This window comes from Esox lucius, chromosome 13 (assembly GCF_011004845.1).
Source record: "Esox lucius isolate fEsoLuc1 chromosome 13, fEsoLuc1.pri, whole genome shotgun sequence".
NCBI classification, from domain to species: Eukaryota; Metazoa; Chordata; class Actinopteri; order Esociformes; family Esocidae; genus Esox; species Esox lucius.
Window position 1 is genome coordinate 36,199,062 of NC_047581.1, and position 24,309 is coordinate 36,223,370.

Here is a 24,309-nt window from a genome sequence, read left to right on the forward strand (position 1 = left end):
AAAGGCCTTTAAATGGTCTCTCAGTTTAGTTCTGTAGGTAACACAATCATGGGGAAGACTGCTGACTTGACAGCAGTCCAAAAGACTACCATTGACACCTTGCACAAAGAGGGCAAGACACAAAAGGTCATTGCTAAAGAGGCTGGCTGTTCACAAAGCTCTGTGTCCAAGCACATTAATAGAGAGGCGAAGGGAAGGAAAAGATGTGGTAGAAAAAAGAATACAAGCAATAGGGATAAGGACCATGGTATCCCTGTTCTTAATTGGCCAGCAAACTTGCCTGACCTTAACCCTATAGAAAATCTATGGGGAATTGTGAAGAGAAAGATGCGATACGCTAGACCCAACAATGCAGAAAAGCTGAAGGCCACTGTCAGAGCAACCTGGGCTCTCATAACACCTGAGCAGTGCCACAGACTGATCGACTCCATGCCACGCCCCATTGCTGCAAGAGGAGCCCCAACTAATTATTGAGTGTTATACATGCTCATACTTTTGATGTTCATACTTTTCAGTTGGTCAACATTTCAAAAAATCCTTTTTTTGTAATGGTTTTAAGTAATATTCTAATTTTCAGAGGTACGGAATTTGGGATTTTCATTAGTTGTCAGTTGTAATCATCACAATTAAAAGAAATAAACATTTGAAATATATCAGTCTGTGTGTAATGAATGAATATAATATACAAGTTTCACTTTTGAATGGAATTACTGAAATAAATCAACCTTTTAATAATATTCAGATTTTATGACCAGCACCTGTATACAACACTGCTACACTGCTATGCAATTTAACTAGGAAATTACAGCATTTCATCAGAAATACATGTCCGACTGGAGTACCAAAATGACACTGTAAGTCTGTTTAAGGAATAAAAATATGATCATTTAGCGCATCACTTTGCTTGAGAGTACAGCCAAATAACTATTAAAGAGAAATCATACAAATTGTACATTTTGAATACCACTTCAGATGCTTCCCCACTCAAGTTGTCTCGTTGTTTCTATGAAGTGCTTCTATGAAAAAGGAGCAGGTTCACTCTTCCAGTGCACTGTGAATTTGGCCAGGTGCGCAGTGAATTCTACAAGATACAAATCTTAAATAATTATAATATCCTGACATTTTGAGCATACTTATTTTTCGCACCTTCCCATTTTAAGTGATCAGGTATTATGAAGCAGCAGCATAGGCCCACTCGATAAAAAAAAGGTCACTTTTTTCACATGCTCACCAACGTATGGGTGTCTTTCTGCCCCACTCTCTCTCTCTCGCTCTCTCTCTCTCTTTTTCTCTCCCCCCGGTCTCTCTCTTTCCCTCGGACAAACATTTGCAGTGTGGTGTTTTGGTGTTTTGAAGATCTGTCATTAAAAGGTGTGTTAGTAAGGGCGGCGAGAGCAAACTGGGCCAGCTGCTCCATTGCCTCCTGTCCCTGTTAGTTCAGCCATTTTCAAGCGGTCAGCCTGTCTTGCCACAATCACACGCTGGCGCCACAATCGCCTGGCCTCAACTGCAAACCCTTTCACAGCATAATGAATACATACTGAAATACACTGGAACCGCCTACACTGCTGCCCCCCTGACTGGACCGGGTCTGTGCTCCTTCGTGACCGCCGGGCACTCACCTGAACGTGTGTGGTCGTGATGTGGTCATGGTTCAACACAAGACCAGTCAGAGCGAGAGAGTTGACCGCCGACCTCTGTGACCCATTGAGGTGACCGGGGGGACACAGTGAATACTACTATCCAGGGGAAAGTGGGAGGGCCCAAACACTAATAATGATAAGCGTGCGCTTGTGTTTGTGCGTGCGTGTGTGCGTGCGTGCGTGTGTGTATGTGTGTGTGGCACGTGTGTGTGTTTGTGTTTGCATCGTGCTGTGTGCCTGTGTGCGCTGCCGCAAGTTGCAAATATACCTGCTTGAAATCCAGAGGCCAGTGTCTTGATTGTGCAAGAGGTGGTGCCTTTGGAGCAGTAATTTTCCATCTAATTTCATCCAGGTTGTACAGAGTGTGTTGGCGTGTGGATATGTTGGCCTAGGTGTTGTATGAGGGCTGGGCACGGTATGAACGTTTCTGAGTAGTATATATTTTAATATTAGTGTCTGTGTGTTTGTCCGGGTTTAAATTAATTGATACAATAGGTTTATGTGACTGGCAAACCCTGACCATTTTTCCATTTTAGCCTCTTTCTATGTTGTTCGTAAGCCTATAACTGGAGTTAACACACAGTTGTATTAATCTTCCTCAACAACACACTGTCTAAGACATCACACACCAACCTTTTTTTTTTTTTTTTTTTTTGTTGCTTTTTTCTCTCTATTAAATGGAGCCAATTAAACAGCACATTTAAAATAGAGAGGAGGCAATCCTAATTTTCCTCCTTAAGTGCTGTTTCCACGGCAATCAAAGCCCACTGCAGGGGGTATGAGTGTGGAGGCGTTCAGCAGGAGTTCTGCCACAGCAGGGACAGACTGACAGAGAACACACACCAAACAGTACAGCCTCCATTACAGCACACACGCGTCTTACAGTACCGGGGACACACACGAACACACACAGATACAGCACGTGCGGAACACACACGGCATGTTCATACACACACACAGACACACCCACACACACACACACACACAGGTGCTTTTTCACAATCTCACACTATCACCTTGTCTAAATCCAGAATGTTGGGTTCACCATCTGATGGCAGTCAGTGAGTCATTCGCCATGCACAAGGGACCGGTTTCACGGACACAAATTAAGCCTGTTACTGGACTAAAACACTAAGCTCAATGTAAAATCTCAGCTGAGCTTGGTTTTGCAGTCCCAGACTAGGCTTAATCTGTGTGAGAGAAACCGGACCACAGCGCTTGGAGGTCTCCGTTAGCGGTGGTTCTGTTTTATAAGGCTAACCCTCAGTCAGACGTTGGGAGTTTTTTGTCCCATGAATGAATCTAGTTTGTCATACTGAGGTGAATGCAGTGAGTGAAGGAGTTTTGTTTGTCATGTCCCAGTAATTATGTGAGAGCTCCTGTCCTTTAGGTTTTCTTTCCAACCCTGTGACTAAGCGGATTTAGCTTTTCATCCATCAAATGTTTAGAATCAGTACCGCTAGATTAGGGTTGGAGAGAACCTACTGGATGGTAGTGCTCCAGGAACAAGGTTGCGCAGCCCTTGCAGTATGGACTTTTCACATCTCCTGCAAAAAGTGCTTGTCACGCTGAACTGTTGACCAAGTAAACCTAGTAGACAACCAAAGCGGCTCCTTGGGGGTATTTATAACTGCTTTTGGCAGGACTTGAAGGCAGCACAGATTGAATGTTGCTATTGTAGGAGCACCAATCATATGTGCAGATGCACATTTTAGCCCATTCTATTGCGGCCCCTATCAATTGCACACATTTTGCAATATACATTGGACTGTATAAAAAGCCTTTATGCCACAGAATAATTTCAGAGAATGTGAAAAATGTAATCGAATAAGATCAGCAGCTTTCCTAATTTCCTCATAATTATTTAGAATGTGGGTGACAACTTTAACAAGGACTCAAATAGAGTACATTGATAGCATTAAGAAAGTACATCATAATCCAAACAAAAAGTCCATACATTATGGACATCAAAGACATTGGCCTAAACCCAAGCTTGTTTGTTCAAATGCTTAATCATATTTTCTACGCATATTTCTTTTTCCAATGGAGAGAACACACTGAGGGGACAGTGCTTAGCTAAGTATATTTGTACAGATTTAAACCCCCTTTGCTTGTTACAAACATTGTGTTCCTTATGTTGTATTGATTTACCAGATCTGAGTAGCCACTACACACCTGTTTCTTTACCACTACGTCACTGGTGATAGAGTGTAAGGCACTACATCGAACTAGCTCACCACAGAACTGAAGCATCTTCAAGCTTGTGCAAGAAGAAAAGTTGAGGCTGAGATACAGACACAATGCCCGCGAAGTGATCTACAGGGATGGAGATGGGATGGAGGGATAGGGGAGACGCAGACCTCTTTCAGTTCTCCATGTAGTTTGAAGCTCTTTCAGGTTCTCATCTCTCATTACCACAGGCTCCTCTCTCGTCTCAAGCCTAGCGGAAATGGATTACGCTCCCCAAAGACGGGAATAATCACCCTTTTCTCTTGACACACGCACACAAACCCACACTCTCTCTTGCCATACGGATACACAGAAGAAACACATTCTCTGAGCTGAGCTTTGTGTGTGGCTGTGTGTATCTGAGTGTAGCGCTCCCTCCCTCACGACGTGCCAAGGGACTCATCAATTATCTCCCCAAACGCGTCGAGTCCTCAGGGGAAAAGACAGGGAGCGAGCCGTCCCTGTTTGTTAGTGAACCTGGAGTTTGCAAGTGCAACACTCAGTTGAGTGACAATACATTCACGCTCTAATTCTGGGCTAGCAGATGTAATGTTGTTCTTTCTTTACGCTGTTTCGTCTCCCCTATCTTCCTTGTTCTTGTTCTCATCCAACTTCTCAAAGTTGGCGCACCTAGAAGCTTCAGTATTTGTGTGTGTGTGTGTGTGTGTGTGTGTGCATGTGTGGGAATAAGAAGATATCCCAAATTCACGTCAGATTGAGAACTTTTACAGGGATAGATGAATGTTGATCAGTGACGTTTTCAGAAGCTTATGCATGAACAGTGTACAAGGATGACAACCCAGCTGTATGCATGGTCCCTACGCAAAGATTAGAACCTATAACTGCAGCAACTGTGCTGGTATGGTTATTATATTATTATTATTATGGTATTTATTCTGACTGGTTAAGTTAAAGATTACAGTTAGGAATAAAAAAGTGATGGGACAAAAGTTGAACTATGTCACTGATGTGCGATTCTGTTTTTCCTGATGCCATCAGAACCAGTCATCAGAACCAGTCATCAGAACCACTCATAAGAACCACTCATCAGAACCAGTCATCAGAACCAGTCATCAGAACCACTCATAAGAACCACTCATCAGAACCACTCATCAGAACCACTCATCAGAACCAGTCAATGTAAGTGAAGTATGATACTGTAGTGATAGATTATGAATAGTTATAATTCTTTAGGAACAATACTAAGCATCTAGGCCAAGAAAAGTTTAAAACATTGTTTTGTGGATCACAAACGTTTCAGACTGCGACTTTAAGGATAATGTTTTGGTTAAGGTTAGATATCGAGGCTAATTTGTGTATAGGGTTAAGGCTTGGGAAATCTCTTGATGGATTCAAACTCACTATATTCAGAGATAGATTTAGCAGTTTAACAGCCCTTTCATTATCCATGTCTACAACACCATAGAAAAACAGCAGTTTATTTACATTTTATAACTAATTCTGTCTCACTCTATTGCCCCTAGTGTCTGTTTTAAGTCAAAGCGCATTTCTTTCCCACCTGGAAAAACCTGTAATATGGACATAAATCATTTGTGTCTCTGTAAATGTGCATGTGTTTCTGTGTTCAAGTTGATGTATTGAAAGCAGTTGCATATATATATATATATATATATATATATATATATATATATATATATATATATATATATATATATATATATAGGTGTATTGGGTTCAGACCCTCGAACCCTTGATTAAGTGTCTATTCAGTTAAGGCTCTCAGGATGTATTAGGACAGTAACTGTGTCTTTGAGCTTTGTGCTTCACGGCCACTACTACCTGGTTAAATTAAAGACCTTATAAATAATAGATGGAGAGAATGACACCTCCGTCACCAGGGGTAATGAATGGCCGACTCCAACCTATCTTGTCACTTCTCAGTGAGGTAGCTAATAATGCTTAAACTTGATGGCAAACGAGGCTGAGAGAGAGAGAGAGACACAGACAGAAAGAGAACACCCTAGTTTTGTGGATTCCTAGACTGATTGGATGCCTCCTTCACAACACTAAACATCTGTCTGGTTGGCTGCACTGTCTCTCAGAAAGAATGAGAGAGAACATTTGAAAGAGAGGGAGAGAAAAAAAGAGACAAGGAGACATACAGAAAGGGCTGTGGACACACACCCAACAAAAAAGTAAAAAAACCTACTGGCTATGTAGCCAAAATACTTCCCACAGTAAGCCTTGTAAAATGACTGTTCACAGAGACGGCAGAATAGAACTGATTACACTGAACAATGATCATGTTAATCAGCCGCTGTTGTTATTAGCTTGATAAGTGTGGAATACACTGTTGTAACAAGTTACTATAAACATGCCTTTTATTGGAATGGTTTTGTGGATAACATCTTAAATTGAGCCCTTTTGTGTTCCTGACCATGAGACATGAAATGCCACACAAAAGGTTGCCAGTACCATAACTCATATTATCGCTAGGCCAAAGCTTTTCATTACTATGCCAAGATAGCCCACTAGCTGTTATGCAATTGGAAGCTAGTGAAATCAAATTGACAATGAGGTAGGCAGACCCATGCACAACCTAGCGACATCCTATTGGGCAATATTGGTGTGTTCTAGCATATTGTTTGAAAACACCTTCTCTGAAGTGGAGGTGTGCGATAACTAAATATGCTTTGACCTCTTTTATACAAAGAAATTCTAAGAAACTTTGGAAAATTTGTTTACTGTGTTTTTTCTTTTCTTTTGTGAGCAGAAAACTGTATTGAGATCTGACGTTTCATTGATGATTGATATCCTCAGATTGTCAGCCCAGTTATACATTGCTCCTTGGGCTTCCAGTGCCCGGCTACTGGCAATGGACATAACGGCCTGATGCGTCCGATTATTACATCAACATCTTATTTGTCCATATGTGGCTAGTCACTGATAGACTTCATGCACTAGCTGGACAAAGTGCACTAGCTGGACACTAGCTGGACAAAAAAGGACATGAGCTAGTTTCATGGGCTATTCTTTACTATTAAAATAACACAATAGAAAACTGAATAACAAAATCAAATTGATGTTGAAGCCCCGGCCCGGCCCCAGCACGCCCAGAGAGAGGGTGCTTGTTGAAGCCTCGGCCCGGCCCGGCCCCAGCACACCCAGAGAGAGGGAGCCTGTTGAAACCCCAGCCCGGCCCGGCCCCAGCACGCCCAGAGAGAGGGAGTGCCATTGTTTACAATCCCTGCTGCGGGCAAACAACAATGAAAGACGGAAGGGTTGCCAGCTGCTTCCCCCCGGCGTTGCAATTTTGGGAACCAACACGCCTCCGTGCACCCCACACGCCCCCATCCCGTCCCCCTCAACTTCCTGAACCCCGTCCCAAAAAAAACCCCAGTGGGGCGGTCGCCGGGCCTACCGATGCTGCCCCTCCAAAAAAACCACATGAGGGTGTGGTTCCGCCTGGAACAGGGAAGCCATTTATTTCGGGCGCATCTCTGCTGAGTGACTCATGTGTTGACTGGAAACTTGGCCCCGTGCTCCAGGAGCTCACAGTCGGCCAGCCCTGTTGCATATCAGCCCATGACCGCCCCCCTGTTAATGCCCCAAAACCCACCCCCTGCTGGACGTCCGACCATTCAACCACACCTTTTCATCCACCTATTTTTACTTGCACTGCAGCCTGTACCATGCAGAACAGCTACAGGAATATCGCATGTTTCCTTTACCATTGTTGAATCTTGCATTGGTGCGAAATAGGAATAAACCTCTGATATGGTTGTGTTATAACTAGCGGTTTTTGTTATTCCTCATGTGATGGGGTCAGTGTGGGCACAGAGGAATGTGTGCTCAGGCTGGTTAGGTTATATATAAAATCTAAACACACCCTATTTACTTGTTCTGGCTGGTTCACATACAGAAATTGCTGCTTTGAACAATCTTGCATATTTTCTAAATCATTTAGATCATATTGTCACAGGGAGCCAGCATTAACATTGCCATGGTAACGTCTCAAGCTGCTGTTGTCATTGACAGGACGGGGGATTTGAAATCTTCCTGTATAATTGATTACAGTAAGGAATGGCAACTTTCAAGTCAGCATCAAGCAAAATGTCTTTGAAATACTGTATTTTCATTAAACCCTTTATTTCCATTGCACGATATTCACTCAGTGGCCACTTTATTAGGTACACCTGTCAAGTATTGGGTAAAATGTTTTGTTTTGCCACTAGCCACTTTAATGTTTTGACGTGTTGGGTGTCCAGAGATGCCCTTCTGCACTCCATTTTTGTAGAGGGTGGTTATCTCAGTATTTTTGGCCTTTCTGTCAGCTTGCGCCTAGCCATTCTCCTCTGTCCTCTCTTATTAACTACGTGTTTTTTGTCTACAGACCTTCTGCTCACTGGATGTTTTTTGTTTATCGCACCGTTCTCGGTAAACTATAAAGCATGTAGTGCTGATAATTCCAGGAGGTCAGCTGTTTCTGAGATGCTGGAAACTTGCTTAGACCACTGGTCTTCCCCATTCAAATGTTTGGTCGAATAACAGCTACACCTTTTGACCATGTCTGCTGGCTGTTGTCTATGGATGGGATCTCCATAGCATGTATTCCCTACCATGGTGAGGAGGCGGGGCTTAGGCCGGTTCTATCTTCTTATTATTATTATTATTATCTCAAGATTTTAAACATTGACCCAAGCACACAAGGACATTTAGGCACCAGGCAGAAGTAGCAAAATACAAACTCCAAGAGTGGAAAGAGGGTCATTATTCAACTGGTTTTAAGGAAGTGATATGCTGAATGTGCCCTGGATGGACAGGCTATTTTAAAGTTTCTGTTAGAAATAGCATATTGGCCTACCCTGTGAATCATATTATTCTATATCACCAAAATGTAGTAGGTTTATTATTTTACAACAACAAATACATCATTTTGCAGGAGTTACTATTATATAATGTAAGACTTAAAAGGTGTGCATTGCAAAATGTCATATATATATCATTGTGTAAAGAGTAAAATAAACTGCCGTGGAGAGTTAGCTGTAACAATGGCTGGTACAAAAGCCTGATACTGATGAAATGTACAACTATTAGTAAAGTTTATATTACTAGGTAAAGGGCGCTACATGAGGATTATTTGTTGATACATTTTTAAAAAGTAGAAGCTGTCATCTGACACCACATTTCACACATACTGAGTGCTTTAAAACTCTGGAAACTTGTGGACATTTGTTCAGTCTTGCAAAGCACATTTTCTGCAGTATTTGAAAGAGTTTCAAAGTGTGCAATTGTGTGACAATTAACAGTGTGCCTAATAACGGTGATGATGATAAAACAGATTACAATAAATTATTGAATTGACTGGCTCAATATGCCGGAAAGGCATAAAAAAATTCTACTTTAAAAATATAAACAACCTGAAACAGCTTTACTGGCCATCCTCAACCAACACTATCAAGTTTCTGTCTAGTCACTGAATATCTGAATGTAAAAAAGAACAAGGCTATTTACAGAAACAGTTCTAGAACCCAGAGCTTCTCTTCCTCTTTAAGTCATAGCAACATAGGAATTTCACAGGTTTTAATTTAGACGTCTATGTAAACGAGTCTGCCGTGGGGGAAATGAAGAAACCTATACAGTATTTCAATGACTTTTACTTTGTCAGCGTCTTTGGTTGATCAAAGATATGACGTCCAGTGAGGGGTTCTAATCTTTTAGATTATTTGAATGTGAGATGGGTAGATATTACTTGGCTGTGTGAGTGTCTGCCTGTACCGTAGGCTACGCTAGGTATGCCAACAGTAGTGAGGGACAAAAACAAAAGGCTCCAACAAGACAAAACGCTTCACAGCTGGAAGGTTCCAGATGGCATGAGTAGTCAATAAAAGACAGGATGAAGACCTATAAAAATACATCAAACATAAAATTCAATCAACACCATAACAAAGCCTCTCTTGAACAGGTCTATTATTTATCTGCTTCGCAACTAATGCAAATGGTCTCTTTTAAGTTGCCTGAATTAAATATTTTATTCATCTGTTCAATATTATTTGAGGATGTATGGTGTTGGCCGTGACATAGCTCACAGGTTCACTGTACGCAAAGCAGGGTTGCGATGGGAGCGTGAAGAAAAGGGGAAAAATGGTAGCGTGAAGAAAAGAGGAAAAAGAGGAAAACAATTACAGAGCACAGTTATTTACCAGCTGTATGTTGTGAGGGTAAACCATGAGTGAGAAAAGTCATATTATTAATCTAATTAATCAAAGTTACCATTAATGTCAGTACGTTCATAACACATCCTATTCGCAATGCAAGCTTTCGTAATTCAGTCAAATCAGGTGAGTGGACTCTCTGGCCAATTAGCTTTTTAACTGATCAATTAAGAACAGCCGAATCACCCCAAACCTGTGGACCAAAGGGGCCAATGGGGCAGCCACGGCTGGAGTCTAGTGGTCTGCGTAAGTCTTTCTCCCTCAGGCTCCCCCCTTGCGCAAGGAGTCCTGTGGCTTTTCTGCTCTGGTGCAGCACTCTCCACACCCACACTGGCAGCCAATGTGCCAATTAGTGGCCATCTCCGCAGGGGTGTGTGTGTACGGGGGGGGTGGAGAGGAATGAGGCGGGGGTGGACAGAGCCCAGAGCCGGGCTGGTGTGGTAGAATGAAACCCAGACCTCAGGCATTCCTTTCACTCCGACCCAGGGTACAATTAAAGGCAGGTCCCTGTGCTCCCTCTCCTCCCACTGGTCACCACATAAACAGGAAGTCCCTGCCCAGATCTACTCTCTAATGAAGGGGGGGACATGAGGTCACAACCATGGTTCGCCACCTCAGTGACACGCCCTTCAAGGTCTGGGACCAGTCGTGGGCCGCGGAGAAGGTGGCAGGGCGGAGATGAGAAGGTGTGACGATCAGCGGCGCTGCCGGACATGGTCTTCATCTCAGCCAGGTGAGGAAGAGTTTAGAAAAGAATGTCTCATCTCCCTCTCAGACTTTTGGATGTCTCATCTCCCTCTCAGACTTTTGGATGTCTCATCTCCCTCTCAGCCTTTTGGATGTCTCATCTCCCTCTCAGCCTTTTGGATGAAAGGCTGGAAGCCCTCTGTGTGTCTGTGTCTGAACTGGGTAGTTGTGGGGATGGTCCATGATCCAAGGGGCTGGATGGTTCTGGTGGATAAATGTTTCTGAGGGTTAATGGTTCTGGGCTGGAAGGTTCTGGGGTCTGGATGTGGTCAGTGTATTTCGGTCAGGTGTCCTTAGCTAGAAACCCCACCCAGATCCTGGTGGAAACACATTGTGCTGCGCTCTCTCTGTCATCTATGTGTGATTGATCTCTGGTGAATGAGGAACAGAAAGATATAGAGTAGCAGGTTCTGGATTTATGTGTGTGTGAGAACAGGTGACTTGATCAGAATATTTGATCTGCATATAGATTCACTCAGCGAAGTTACACTGAAAGAAAGAGAAAAATGCATAAGGAAAAACCATCAGAATTATGTTTCTTTGTTGAGTGAAAATGGGGGAGAGAGCAAGGGATGGAGAAATGAAGAAGAAAATAACACACAGGAGTGGAACAACAAAGAGCAAAGGGCACAGAGAGAAAGAGAGAGATGACATGAGAGGAACAATGTGTATGTTTCACAATGATAAAGCCCTGGCTTGTAACTGGACCACAGAGGATCAGCCTCCGAGGACACAGCGGTGACCCATCACTGCCCCGCCAGAACAGCTACTGCTGCTGAGCTCTCTGACCACGGAGGACACAACCTGCCTGGACACTGGTCACAGCTTTGCAGTCTAAGACTGTATGGTTGTGAGCTTCCTGAGGCATAACGTGTCCCAGGAGCCCCATAAAGAGGAAATGCGGAGTGTAGAGCCAGACAGTTCCACTGGTTGCTTCTATGGTGATTACACTCATTTCATTCCAGTGCCAATGGTGAGTCAGTATCTGAGTCATTGCCTGACTGGACCCCAGACATTGATAGCCATTTGTCACACCGTGCCACAGACACAAGGCTGACAATGTGGGGCTCTTGCTTAACCCTGAACGGCCCGACATATAATTTGCTTAGTAGTGTCAACGGGGCTGATTTGCTCACCACAACTTTGCAATGGCAATGTGTGTCAAGAAGCAACATGTTTTCTTTTGTTAGCCTTTGAAGCCAAAGCGAATGGTTTTCATTCTCCCAAAAAGAACATAATGCTTTCAAACATGTACAGTAGTGTCAAATGTTTTTTGTTTTTTTTATGATGGCTTTAGAAGTGCAGTATGTTTTGCGCTTAACCACGCAGTGCACTGTGTTATGGGCATGCTATACTTTGATTGTTAGAGACAAAATTGCCAAGTCATCAATACCTGAATGTTTCCAACAAGATTTGCACCATAACACCAAACTCACTGTACCACAACTTCATGTTCCCATAGACACCATAAAACGGTTGATGGAACTCCACCAAAACAACATTTAAAAGAAAGAAATGGCAACACATGGGGGAAAGATGCAAGGTTCTCATACCCTTGACTTTTTTGCCAGACCGTGTAAGGAGAGCCGGCGTAGAAGAGCGAGTGTCTCTTACTGACTGACTGGGAGACTGAATCTTATTACATAGCGTAGTGGTTAGACACGTAGATTTTGGAACAGCAGGTTCTGTGTTCGACTCCTGTCACAACACATTATGCCTGAGGATCTGTTCAGGACAGAAAAAACTTTGCTGGCTACAAACTTCTGTAGCTACGTAAGAAGAAGCCTAAAATATAACATTTCTGGTGGATATTACGATTTGTTCAAGATAGACAAACACTTAGCTGGCTACTCGATTCTCTCGCCTTTTCACTTGACAAAAAAGTCAGTTATCATCACCTATATTGATGGATACTGTATCAATGTCATTCACAAATGGCTAATTAGCTATTAAAACGGCCAGTGGCAAAAAAGGATTTGTTCAGGACAGACAAAAACTTTGCTGGCTAAAACCTTCAGTAGCTAGGCTACGTTATAGGAAGCCTAAAATAAAACAGTTTACTGTTATATTGCAACTATTTCTGGGGGATTTTCAAATCATGTATTAGGATTTGTTAAGGGTAGACAAAAACTTCGCTGACTACACAATTCTCTCGTCTTTTCACTTGTTGAAAAAGTCAGTTATCGTCACCTATATTGATAGTTCTAATATCAATGTCATTCACGAAGCTGTAAGCTGTAAAAACGGCCAGTGGCAAAAGCCATACAGTTAATAGATGCTATGTGTGGTGGAGGTTAACTTGAAACGTGTGTTGCATAGTGGTTAAAGACACAAACTTTCATTTGGGAGACCCGGGTTCGCGTCCAGGAAGTGTAACAACGAAAATCTCTTTTTATTGTGGGCCGGCTGAACTAGGTTTGCCTGGTTTCTTGTTTTTTCATCAACTATCGTTTATCTATTTAACTACCATTAATGGTTCAATAGATTTGTGTACCAATTCAACATTTTGATGTACAATAACCAGACTAAAACATTTCTATGCTACAAAAAAGAAGAATTTGAGTTCCTGTTCACAAATGGAGGTGACATGCCGGTTGATTTACTAAACCCACAATGATGAAAATAACTAAACTTGAAAGTGAACCAACTAATTAAACCAACTATTTTTATGTATATTACTGTAAGTAAACTATATTAAGTCAAAACCGTTTGATTGGAAACTGAAGATCTGATCACTCCAAGGATTCAGTTAGAAGTGAAACCTGTTATTGAAAGTATCTTTGAATATTCTCTCCTCGCCCATCTTTCAATGTGTTGAAATGCTTGTGAAAATGAATGAGAAGAAGGTGGGACTTGTCTCAAATTTGATTTTAGCACCTGGCAACATAGATGCTTGTTGCTTTGCGAGAGCAGTTTGGATGGAATGATTGAACAACACGCAGTGTCAATTTATTTAGCAACACTCACACGCAACATGTTCAATCTTGTCAGAACATTAAATATTCATTCTAAAAGAGAATTCTACCAATTTAGGACTAGTGGGTTAACTGCTATGTAGGAATCAAGGACTGCCTCTATGTATACAGAATTGCATTTTAAAACTGATTTTAGGAAAACTCACTAACAATAAGTTGAGGTAGGCCTAGCAAACACATTTTTTTATTTCATGTAGAATGAACTTGAAGCACTAAACTAAACTGTAATCCTCTATACAGTACTGTTCAGATTTCACACATAGACTTGCATACCCTCTTTCTGCTTCGCACTACTTTACTCTCTCCCAGATCCTCCCTTTTCTCACTTGCCCATTGCTCCCAAAATGCCACCAGGATACGATGCTCCTTCCCCGGAAAAGCAGTTCGTTTTTATTTACAAAGATTTGTAGTAAAACCTTTTTGCAAACAATCTACACACAATACCACAAAATGACAAAGCAAAAACATGTTTTTTCTTTTAGATGTGTGGAAATTGTATGAATATACAAAACTGAAATATCTTGTATACACATCTATTTAGAACCTTTATTCATTACTTTGTAGAAGCGCCTTTGACAACTATCACAGCTTCAAGAGTTCTTGGGGAGTGCCTGCACACTGGGTCTCCCTGCAGATGTCCAATGGGACTTTGGCTGGGCCACTCAACGACATTCACAGACCTGTCCCAAAGCCAACCCAGTGTTGTCTTGGCTGTGAGCTTTGGGTTACTGTCATGCTGAAAGATGAATCACAGCCCCAAGCCAAAGATCTTGTGTTCTCTGCATCAGGTTTTCTTTGAAGTACCTCTCTGTTTGCTCCTTCCCTCAATCCTGAACAGTCTCCTAGTCCCTGCTGCTGAGAAGCATCCAAATAGCATGATGCTCCCGCCACCATTGTTTAACCAAAGGGAGGATACGATATTACAGAGGTAGAACATTTTTAATATTGATCTCATCAGACCAGATCTTCTTTTTCCTCATGCTCTCAGAGTCCTTCAGGCAACATGGAATTTTACTCAGAAGTGGCTTCCACTTTGCCATAAAGGCCTGATTGATGTAATGTTGCAGAGATGGTCGTCCCTCTGACTGGTTCTCTCATCTTTGCGTAGCATCTCTGACGCTCTGTTATTGTGGCCTATTCATTCTTGGTCACCACCCTGGACCAGGCCCTTCTTGCCCAGTTACTTTGTGTGACTGTATGGTCAGCTCTAGACAGAGTCTTGGTAGTAAAGTCCACTCCTAGGAACATTCAATGCTTTAGCAATTTTAATACCTTCCCCAAATCTACGCTGCTGCACAATTATATACTAGAGGTCTAAGAATAGTTCCTTGGATGATATGGCTTGGTTTTTGTTCCCATGGACAGGTGATTTTACAGATGATGTAATCAGACAAATTAATGGTACTTTATAGTGATAAATTAACACAACAAAATGTGGGCAAAGTGAAGGGGTCGTAATAGTTTTTGAATGCCCTGTATATGGCAGTATGGACACGTGGCATCAGACCACATGTCAACATCAGGTTACCTGCTCCAAGTGTCTCTAGTAGATGTACTGGTGCTTTTATCGCAACTCTTACAATTGAGGGCTCGTTAACAGGTGAGCCACATACCACCAGTATAAATATTTTCACATTTCTTTACGTTAACACACAAATCATGTCCAGTGGTAATCATTTGATTATACACTGTACATTTATCTCGTGAGCCAATGGTTCCAGGGCCAACCCCTGAGTGATAGGGCGAGAATGCATGGCAGCGTAATCTTGCTAACAGCAGCATTATCTCCCAAAGCTCGCTGTTTGTATCGACCTGGCTGCTCCACTCGCTCTCATTAGCTTCTATTAATCTATTTACCCTTCACCCCTCATACGTCCAGCCGCTGCCAAAGCTAAAGTGACACTGGGTCTGCGGGCTACGTTTGGAGGCCGCGAGGTCGCACCAATGATGGCGCTAGCTGTCGAGCGATGAGATGTCGGGGCCTGCCATCAGCGCTACGAGGGGAGACTGCCGCGGGAAGTGAGACATTCATTAGGAGAACCAAGCTGACGCTGTCACCCTCGCATGCTTCCACGGAGCCCTGCCCAGACACACGCCGGCCCCAGCAGCTAGCAGCGCTCCACCACGCCGTGCTACCAGACGCCAGTTGGAGGGAGAGAGACGGAGAAGAAATGTGTCACGGGGCGGCGCGTGCGCATGCGTGCACAAGCGCGCGCGGACACACACGTGCACACGCGCACACGCTTTACCACAGCGCGGAGGAGACGTATCAGGAAGCGAAAGGTTCAGCTGCCGGGGCGTTTGCGTGCTCCTAGCAGCACTGATGACAAATGAGATGGGCCTGTTGTCTTTGTGGAACTGCGCGGCCGTGAAAGCAGAACGCTTTTATTAGGCCTCTAACACAATAACAGAGGCCAGGAGTCAATTACTGTGTACTTATCCTCCGCCTGGCCGCTCTGTGACTTGTTAACGCTTCCAAATAAAAGGCAGCCAAGGAGAGCCTGTGTAGGATATTCTGCATACAGAAAGGACACGTCCCTCCCCATCGCCTGAAAACCAGTAAGGCTAACTTCACTGAATTGGCCATTGTCTCATTAGAGTTGCAGCGTGTTGACTTTTCAGGTACAGTGTTTGGAGGAAGAATACATTCATTTGGGAACCTTCCAAAGGCTAAATCCTTCATTCAGGAACTCTATTAAGGAAATGTACAGAAATTGGCAGCTCCATGGGAACCATGGCCAACACGCATGATCATCGTAATACAGAATGAAGTAGCTGATGAATGCGAGAGCAGAATTCGGAAACAGTACAAGAAACGATCTTCGGGACTGAAACTGAGATGGTTCTGACAGTTATAAGGCTTCCTGACAGTATCATGAAGTGTTTTTAACTATTCAGAGTAAACTGACACAGAACAATCATAGTGCCTCTTCACATTGTCATAAACTGTTTTAAGCTATTCCAAGTACACTGGCACAAGATTGGAATAACAGGATTGGGCCATTCCACTGTCAGAGTCTGTCTATGGAGATTACATGGATGTACAGTATACAGAAATGAAAAAAGCTAAATTACATAATGAATGGTGTTTACTGCTATGACCCAGACAAATGAATTGAATAACACATCCATACATGGCAACACAGTCAAGTTCCAACAAGTTCCTGAAGTGTTTCCCATATGTGAGAAATGTAAGTACTTTGGAATATTTGTTTTTGTCTCATCATGTAAATGAATCGCTTCCGTCGATCTCCTGGCTCCAGTCGGCGTTTGAACTGGGACCTCTGTACACCCTGCAAGTACAACGGCCGTCAAAAAACCCATAGCGTCACAAAAACATTGCACCACCGACAACTACTTCAATGTCTCCGGGCAAGTGACATCACCATTCAAAAGGCCACCGGGGGGTACAGCGCTAATTATTTCCCATCGGTCGCGGTTTCAGAAAGCTCCGTCGGCAGAGCTTGGCGGTTGCAATGGCGGAGTCGTGGGTTTGACGTCCATGCAAGATTTGTATAAGAAAGGGTGAAAAGGTATGCATCCACAATGGTCCTACAAGTCTCTATGAATGGTCCTACAAGGTAGGCAAGTCTCTATGAATGAATTACTTAAATGAAATTGTTGTTCCACACTTACCCACAATTCCCTCTAACATAGTGTCTACTGCCTGACACTGATCGCCATGTGCGACTCGTCTGTTTCTAACACGTGTAGCTATTGCAGGTTTGTGTTTGTAAGCGGTCGGAAGTTACAGACTGTTTGCAAATCTAGGACTCTGACATTTTTGTCTACTGAAAAGGGACTGAGAGCCCCTTCAAATGATGTAGTCGCATTACTTTCCATCCCAAATGGTTTGGGTTTAAAGAGGATTCACTGCACAAGCCCTTTGGTGGACCTCAGGGGAGTCCTGTTCCGTTGATCCTTCCTTTCCATTGGAGGTTATGAGAACTGGCTTTGTTAATTTCTATTAATTAGTGGAGAGAATAATGTTGAGCAATGTGAGAGAGATAAAAAAAAAAAAAGGCTTGTTGATCTCAGGAAAATTCTAGAAATCTGACTGCAATACTTTCCAGCACTACAGAGGATTTCAAACAGTAGGAGAAAAAGCTTATTCATTATAAGAGATTTTTTTTTGACCTTCGGTGATTGTCTGCCTGTCAAATAAGACATATTTCTTTAATGGTGACTAGAGTATACTTTAGGCCAATGAAAAATGTCAATTTGTGTACACACGTACACATTTCTGGATTTGTTTTTATAGTGAGTCCATATTCAGGGTCATTTTAAGTAAAATTGCTTGCTGTGGGGGGCTATGTTGTGCACCAGTTAACCTCTACCCACAGTAGCAATTCATGATGGCTGTGTAGGGAAGAGATGTGAGTATGACCGAAACAATGACCTATTTCCCTGAAGAAAAGATGAACACTTTACCTTATGGACACTATTGTTCATGCAACCAACTCAGGGTAAATTTGGAGCTAAATAGAATATCGTTTCAATTTGCCAAAAAAAAAGTCCTATTAGTTTTAATTAGACAACATGAGTACGTTTGAAAAAGTCCATTCTACTTAGGTCTCATGTAGCTCCTGTTAGAAGTTAGGCTAGAAAAAAGGCTAATTAGTTTTATTTAGCATCTTCATCATTTAGCCTGGCCGACGTGGAACAGACCTCGGGCATATTCATTGTGTGTTTTTTCATTCCACCTGAATGCTTAATTACCTAAATGAACTCATTATGTGCTTCATTGGACTAATTTAACTGTTTTCTCCAAGGTCAAGCCTGACAAAGATGTAAAGCGACCGGGCCAGGCCTTGGAGAGACAGGGCCGCATGGGGCACGGTCAGGACACCTGACGCAGGCAGGCAGACAGGCCTGACGTAGAGGAGGAACATGAGGAAGAACATTTCACGCACACAAGGACAAAGATTTAAAAAAAAAAAACATCCATGCAAACTCATGTACCAAAGGACTCAAGCACACAGAAGCATGCCCATAATGAGTTGCATGAATGGTGAGTCAATTATTCTCCAGGATTAGTATGTAACTGAATAGCAGTGTACATAGACTTAATTAGGGTTATAAATCCCCATAACAAATTGAGCATCTACTTCATTCTGGCTTGACAGACATGTCAACAACATGCAAATGCCACTGTCTCAGTTTGTCACATTTGTAGCACTTAAGACAACTGTGAAGTTGTGATTTTCTCTTAATCAGAATGTTGGGATTTCCACCAACACCTATACAGCAATTAACTTTTGTTTGGTGTACTATACTTTAGCTTGTTTGGTGTGCTATAGTTTGTTTGGTGTGCTATAGTTTGTTTGGTGTGCTATAGCTTGTTTGGTGTGCTATAGCTTGTTTGGTGTGCTATAGCTTGTTTGGTGTGCTATAGCTTGTTTGGTGTGCTATAGCTTGTTTGGTGCGCTATAGTTTGTTTGGTGTGCTATAGCTTGTTTGGTGTGCTATAGTTTGTTTGGTGTGCTATAGTTTGTTTGGTGTGCTATAGCTTGTTTGGTCTGCTATAGCTTGTTTGGTCTGCTATAGCTTGTTTGGTCTGCTATAGCTTGTTTGGTGTGCTATAGTTTGTTTGGTGTGCTATAGCTTGTTTGGTGTGCTATAGCTTGTTTGGTCTGCTATAGCTTGTTTGGTCTGCTATAGCTTGTTTGGTCTGCTATAGCTTGTTTGGTCTGCTATAGCTTGCGCTGAGGTAAAAATAACATTATTTGTTGGCCAAAGTATTTGCAGCTTTAATAAACCCTGACATGAGTTCTCCTATCCTGTAATATTTTTACTATAGTTCCCTGAACTATAGTATGTGGGTGGCCAGCATTGTAAAAATAGCTTTAAAAAAGAAAGGTGTTTGTGTGTGATAATAAATATACATATACTTTAATCTATCCACTTGACGCTAACCACAGAATTTACATGCCACCATTCCAGGTTTTGAATCCAGCCGTATCCAGGCTTCTATGCCGTTCTTATCTGGACTTGTGTTGGCTCCTGTTCCTGGGGACCATGGGGAAGGACAAGTCCTGGCTGTCCTGGTTCTTGACAGAGGAGATAAATCACACAGCACACTGGAGGATACCCTTCCAGCCGGCAAGCTGGGAACTTCATTATCCCGCCCTCGCCACACATTACCATGTAGATCGGCCCTGATTGGGCCAGAGCCGGTGTGCGCAGCCTACTTCTGTCACCGCCAGAGGATCCTCAGATCTGTCTCAGCCAACGTGGACCCAACCAAGAAGAGAGGAAGGAGAGGAGAGGATAATTAGATATTAAAGTTTGGAAATAGGAGGAAAGCGTGAAGAACCCAGAGCCTTGATTAAAGACGTACGGCCAAACACCTTAGAGATTGTGCCATCAATCTTTTGAGGTAATTTTTACAATCAAGCACAATCTCATGGAGAACTTTATAGCATTTTATTATATATTATTTGAACTGGAGAACACCCGACTACTTTCCATGTATTTAATGTCAACTTTGTGGTTTTAAGTACAGTTTCTTTCATTTTCCATGGAATTGCTTTCTGGTAAGCAAAATCGGTGTAAAATCAGGGGGGGGCTCCACGCAACCACTGTTTCCCATTTCTGTTCCTTACATTCCGCATCAACACTCTCACACCTTGTATATTTTCCTAACACGTATTTTTCTTTCCCACCTCAAGCCACCCGCCTTGCAAAGTTTAAGAATCAGTCTCCCACGTGAAAAAGCGCTTTGTACAAGTCTTTGTCATGTGACTTCACAGAAGGAAAGGCCACATTATTAAATGAAAACATAGTTATGATACAAGACCACCATGTTCAAAGAAAGAAGAGGTAGACAGCGCATATCTCACAATGGGCATGACTATGTGTCTTGGAGAGTGTTTGTGTGGTCCCGTAGCATAAAGTAAGAAAACCCATTCTTGTCATTGGAGCCAGCATGTAGGGAGATTGGCTTCCTCTCTCACAGTAGAGAAAACACACACACATTCAGACAAACACACACCCACCCACGCTCATACACACAAGTTTCCTGGCAGAGGAATCATGAGTGCATTGTCCAATGTGGTCTGTCAACGTGAATCGATTTGTTTTCTTACCTGTCCTTGCCTAAGTGTGTGTGTTTGTGTGTGTGTGTGTGTGTGTGTGTGTACATGAATCCTTATGATATTTGAATGTGTTTGTAGACTTATGGGTTATGATTAGGGTTTGGGGTTAGGGTAAGACAATGCCTAGGGTGGTGCGTTAAAGTTAGGTTTGTGCGTTAATTACGTCAAGATTAGGGTAAGGTTAGAGTCGGAGTTAGGATGAGTGTGAGGAAAATACATTTTTGAATGAATGAACAAACAAATGTTAGTTAGGTTGTGTACATTTAACAGTAATAGTGTGTGAGAGAGGAATACAACAATATTTACCACATTTTAAGTGATGTTTGTGTTATAAATGCTACAGAATGCCTTCAAAAGCACAACATAAATGTGTTACAAAGCATTTATAACTGTATGTCATGCTTTATAACGGGGTCATTAATATGGCATTAACAGTGTGATGTAGGCTACATACAACTTTCAAATGTGATATTATCCGCTTTATTGAATATGACATAAACCAATGCTTTACAAAGGGTGACTAAGGACTCGTTGATACAGACTTTATAAATCATTGTAAATTGAGGTTGCAAAACAGTTAATTGTTAGGATAATGGGTTAAATTACCTGGTGATTGCATAATGTATCACCAAGTTACTGAAAAATTGTATGCTAAATACTATATACCGAAATGTGTGGTATATGGTCAATATACCAGGGGTAAGGCCTGGAACCATGGAATCCGGCCAGGAATCACAAACTCCGGCCTGGAACAACACACTCCAGCCAGGAACCACGTACTGCGGCCTGGAACCATGTACTCCAGCCTGGAACCACGCACTCCGGCCAGGAACCACAAACTCCAGCCTGGAACCAGGCACTCCAGCCTGGAACCACGCACTCCGGCCAGGAACCACAAACTCCAGCCTGGAACCAGGCACTCCGGCCAGGAACCATGTACTCCAGCCTGGAACCACGCACTTCGGCCAGATACCATTGCCTCAGGCCTAACAACAGTGTCCTTATTTGTATTATAAACTAGTGACCAATGGGAAAGTTTTATGTTATTTTTGATATCATGATTTATTACAGCTGTAGTCTGTAAAATAACATTAAACTGTATCCAGGTACACCACAATGCATAGTGCCTAAGAACAGTTCTTTGCCATGATATATTGTACATGTACCACACTCTTGCCTACCATTTTCCTATTGGTTACATAGCCAATATGGGCATCAGGATGACACACAGTATTACAGTAATGTGTAGAACAAGTCTTTGGTATGGCTCTTTTACAGTGCTTATATAGAGTGCCTTCCAAAAGTATTCAGAACCATTAACATTTTGTTGTGCTGTAGGCCTAAATATTGTATTTTCTTTTGCCATCAATCTTACACATAATACCGCATAGTGACAAAGCTAAAGCATATTGTCACTTGTGGCAATTTATTGAAAACGAAAAACTGAAATATGTTACGTACGATAGAAATAACTATCCTGGCATTGCATGAATACCTTAAAGCTTCAATTGAATATGATTTTTATTAAGCAGTGCTTTTGCCACCCTTCATAAAGCATAGGTTTATGTCATATTTGAGACAGCGAGTTATGTCACAGTTATGACAAAAATAACACTGTATATTTACAGTGGGTAGCTTATTCGTCTACTGAAGGTGGCCTAAAGGAACTCCATTGACCTGCTACTGTAGGTAATCTAGCTAAAGTCTTGTAAGCTAGCTGTCTTTAATCATTGTTAATAGAAAAAGGCATCAAATGCTTTGTAGATAAAGGTCAGACAAGATGTAGAACTGTTGCTCCAGCTGTGAGTGCAAGCAGTAGCCAATAGGGAGAGTGTAGGCAGGCTAATCTACTGGATGGAACAGGTACTTTTGTGGGAAGAGTTATAGAAATGTTCCGTGTAGTATCATTTTAGTGTAGTAAAATGTTTTTCTTTGTGAAGTTTTCTGTCATCACCGCAGCTCCATAATTGTCTCTGTTCTCAGAGACTCTATATATGTTTATATGAATCAAAGACCATCCGTTCACATGGTAGGTTACATATGGGCCTGTCGCTAGGAGCAGTGATGAGAACATTTAGACTAAAAGAGAGTTTGGTTCTGTGTACAGGGACAGTGGGTGGGAAGGGGATTTATTATTTGTGTCTTATTTTCTAAAATGATGCCCTGATGTGTTGCACCTCTTGATGTGTTGCACCTCTTGATGTATTGTACCTCTTGATATGTTGTACCTCCTGATGTACAGTACCACCCGATGTACTGAACCTCCTAATGTGTTGTACCTCTTGATATGTTGTACCTCTTGATGTGTTACACCTCTTGATATGTTTTACCTCCTGATGTACAGTACCACCCGATGTACTGTACCTCCTGATGTATTGTACCTCTTGATATGTTGTACCTCCTGATGTGTTGCACCTCTTGATATGTTGTTCCTCTTGATGTGTTGCACCTTTTGATATGTTGTACCTCCTGATGTACAGTACCACCCTATGTACTGTACCTCCTAATGTGTTGTACCTCTTGATGAGTTGTACCTTCTGATGTACTGTAACTCTAGATGTGTTGTACATCTTGATGTACTGTAGCTCTTGATGTGTTGTATCTCTTGATGTACTGTAGCTCTTGATGTACTGTAACTCTTGATGTGTTGTGAATAAAAACAGAATCCAATGATGTGAACGTTTCAAATTTCAATATTTTATTCAGAATACAACATATGACATATCAAATGTTTAAACTGAGAAAATGTATCACTTTAAGGGAAAAATAAGTTGATTATAAATTTCATGGCATCAACACATCTCAAAAAAGTTGGGACAAGGCCATGTTTAACACTGTGTGGCATCCCCTCTTCTTTTTATAACAGACTGCAAACGTCTGGGGACTAAGGATACATGTTGTTCAAGTTTATGAATAGGAATGTTGTCCCAATCTTGTCTAATACAGGCTTCTAGTTGCTCAACTGTCTTAGGTCTTCTTTGTCGCACCTTCCTCTTTATGATGCGCCAAATGTTTTCTATGGGTGAAAGATCTGGACTGCAGGCTGGCCATTTCAGTACCCAGATCCTTCTTCTATGCAGCCATGACATTGTAATTGATGCAGTATGTGGTCTGGCATTGTCATGTTGGAAAATGCAAGGTCTTCCCTGAAAGAGACAACGTCTGGATGGGAGCATATGTTGTTCTAGAACTTGGATATAACTGTCAGCATTGATGGTGCCTTTCCAGATGTGTAGGCTGCCCATGCCAGTGTCCCAACTTTTTTGGAATCGGGTTTGTACTGTACCTCTTGATGTGCTTTACCTCTAATTGTTTTGCATCTTTTGGTGTACAATATCTCCTGATGTGTTGTACCACTTGATGTTCTGTACCTCTTGCGACTGCAAAAAATTTATAAAAATCTCCAGTTTATTCTCCCACACACCATCAATGTCTGGTTTGG

At 42.2% G+C, this 24,309-nt stretch overlaps 1 long non-coding RNA gene across 5 annotated transcripts in view; it reads left to right on the forward strand.

Annotated features, from left to right (window-relative positions):
- LOC105014645 overlaps nt 1–23,486 on the forward strand; it is a 38,642-nt gene extending 15,156 nt beyond the window's left edge. For 2 of the 5 annotated variants that reach the window (XR_004576655.1, XR_004576654.1), the window contains exons 2-4: nt 4,872–5,012; nt 18,543–18,781; nt 19,714–23,486. This is a non-coding gene — a long non-coding RNA (uncharacterized LOC105014645). Of the gene's footprint in view, nt 1–4,871; nt 5,013–16,114; nt 16,330–18,542; nt 18,782–19,713 lie in introns of those variants that run through there. The other 3 variants (XR_004576656.1, XR_004576657.1, XR_828322.3) reach the window with 2 other exon arrangements.
- The last annotated feature ends 823 nt before the right edge of the window (nt 23,487–24,309 follow it).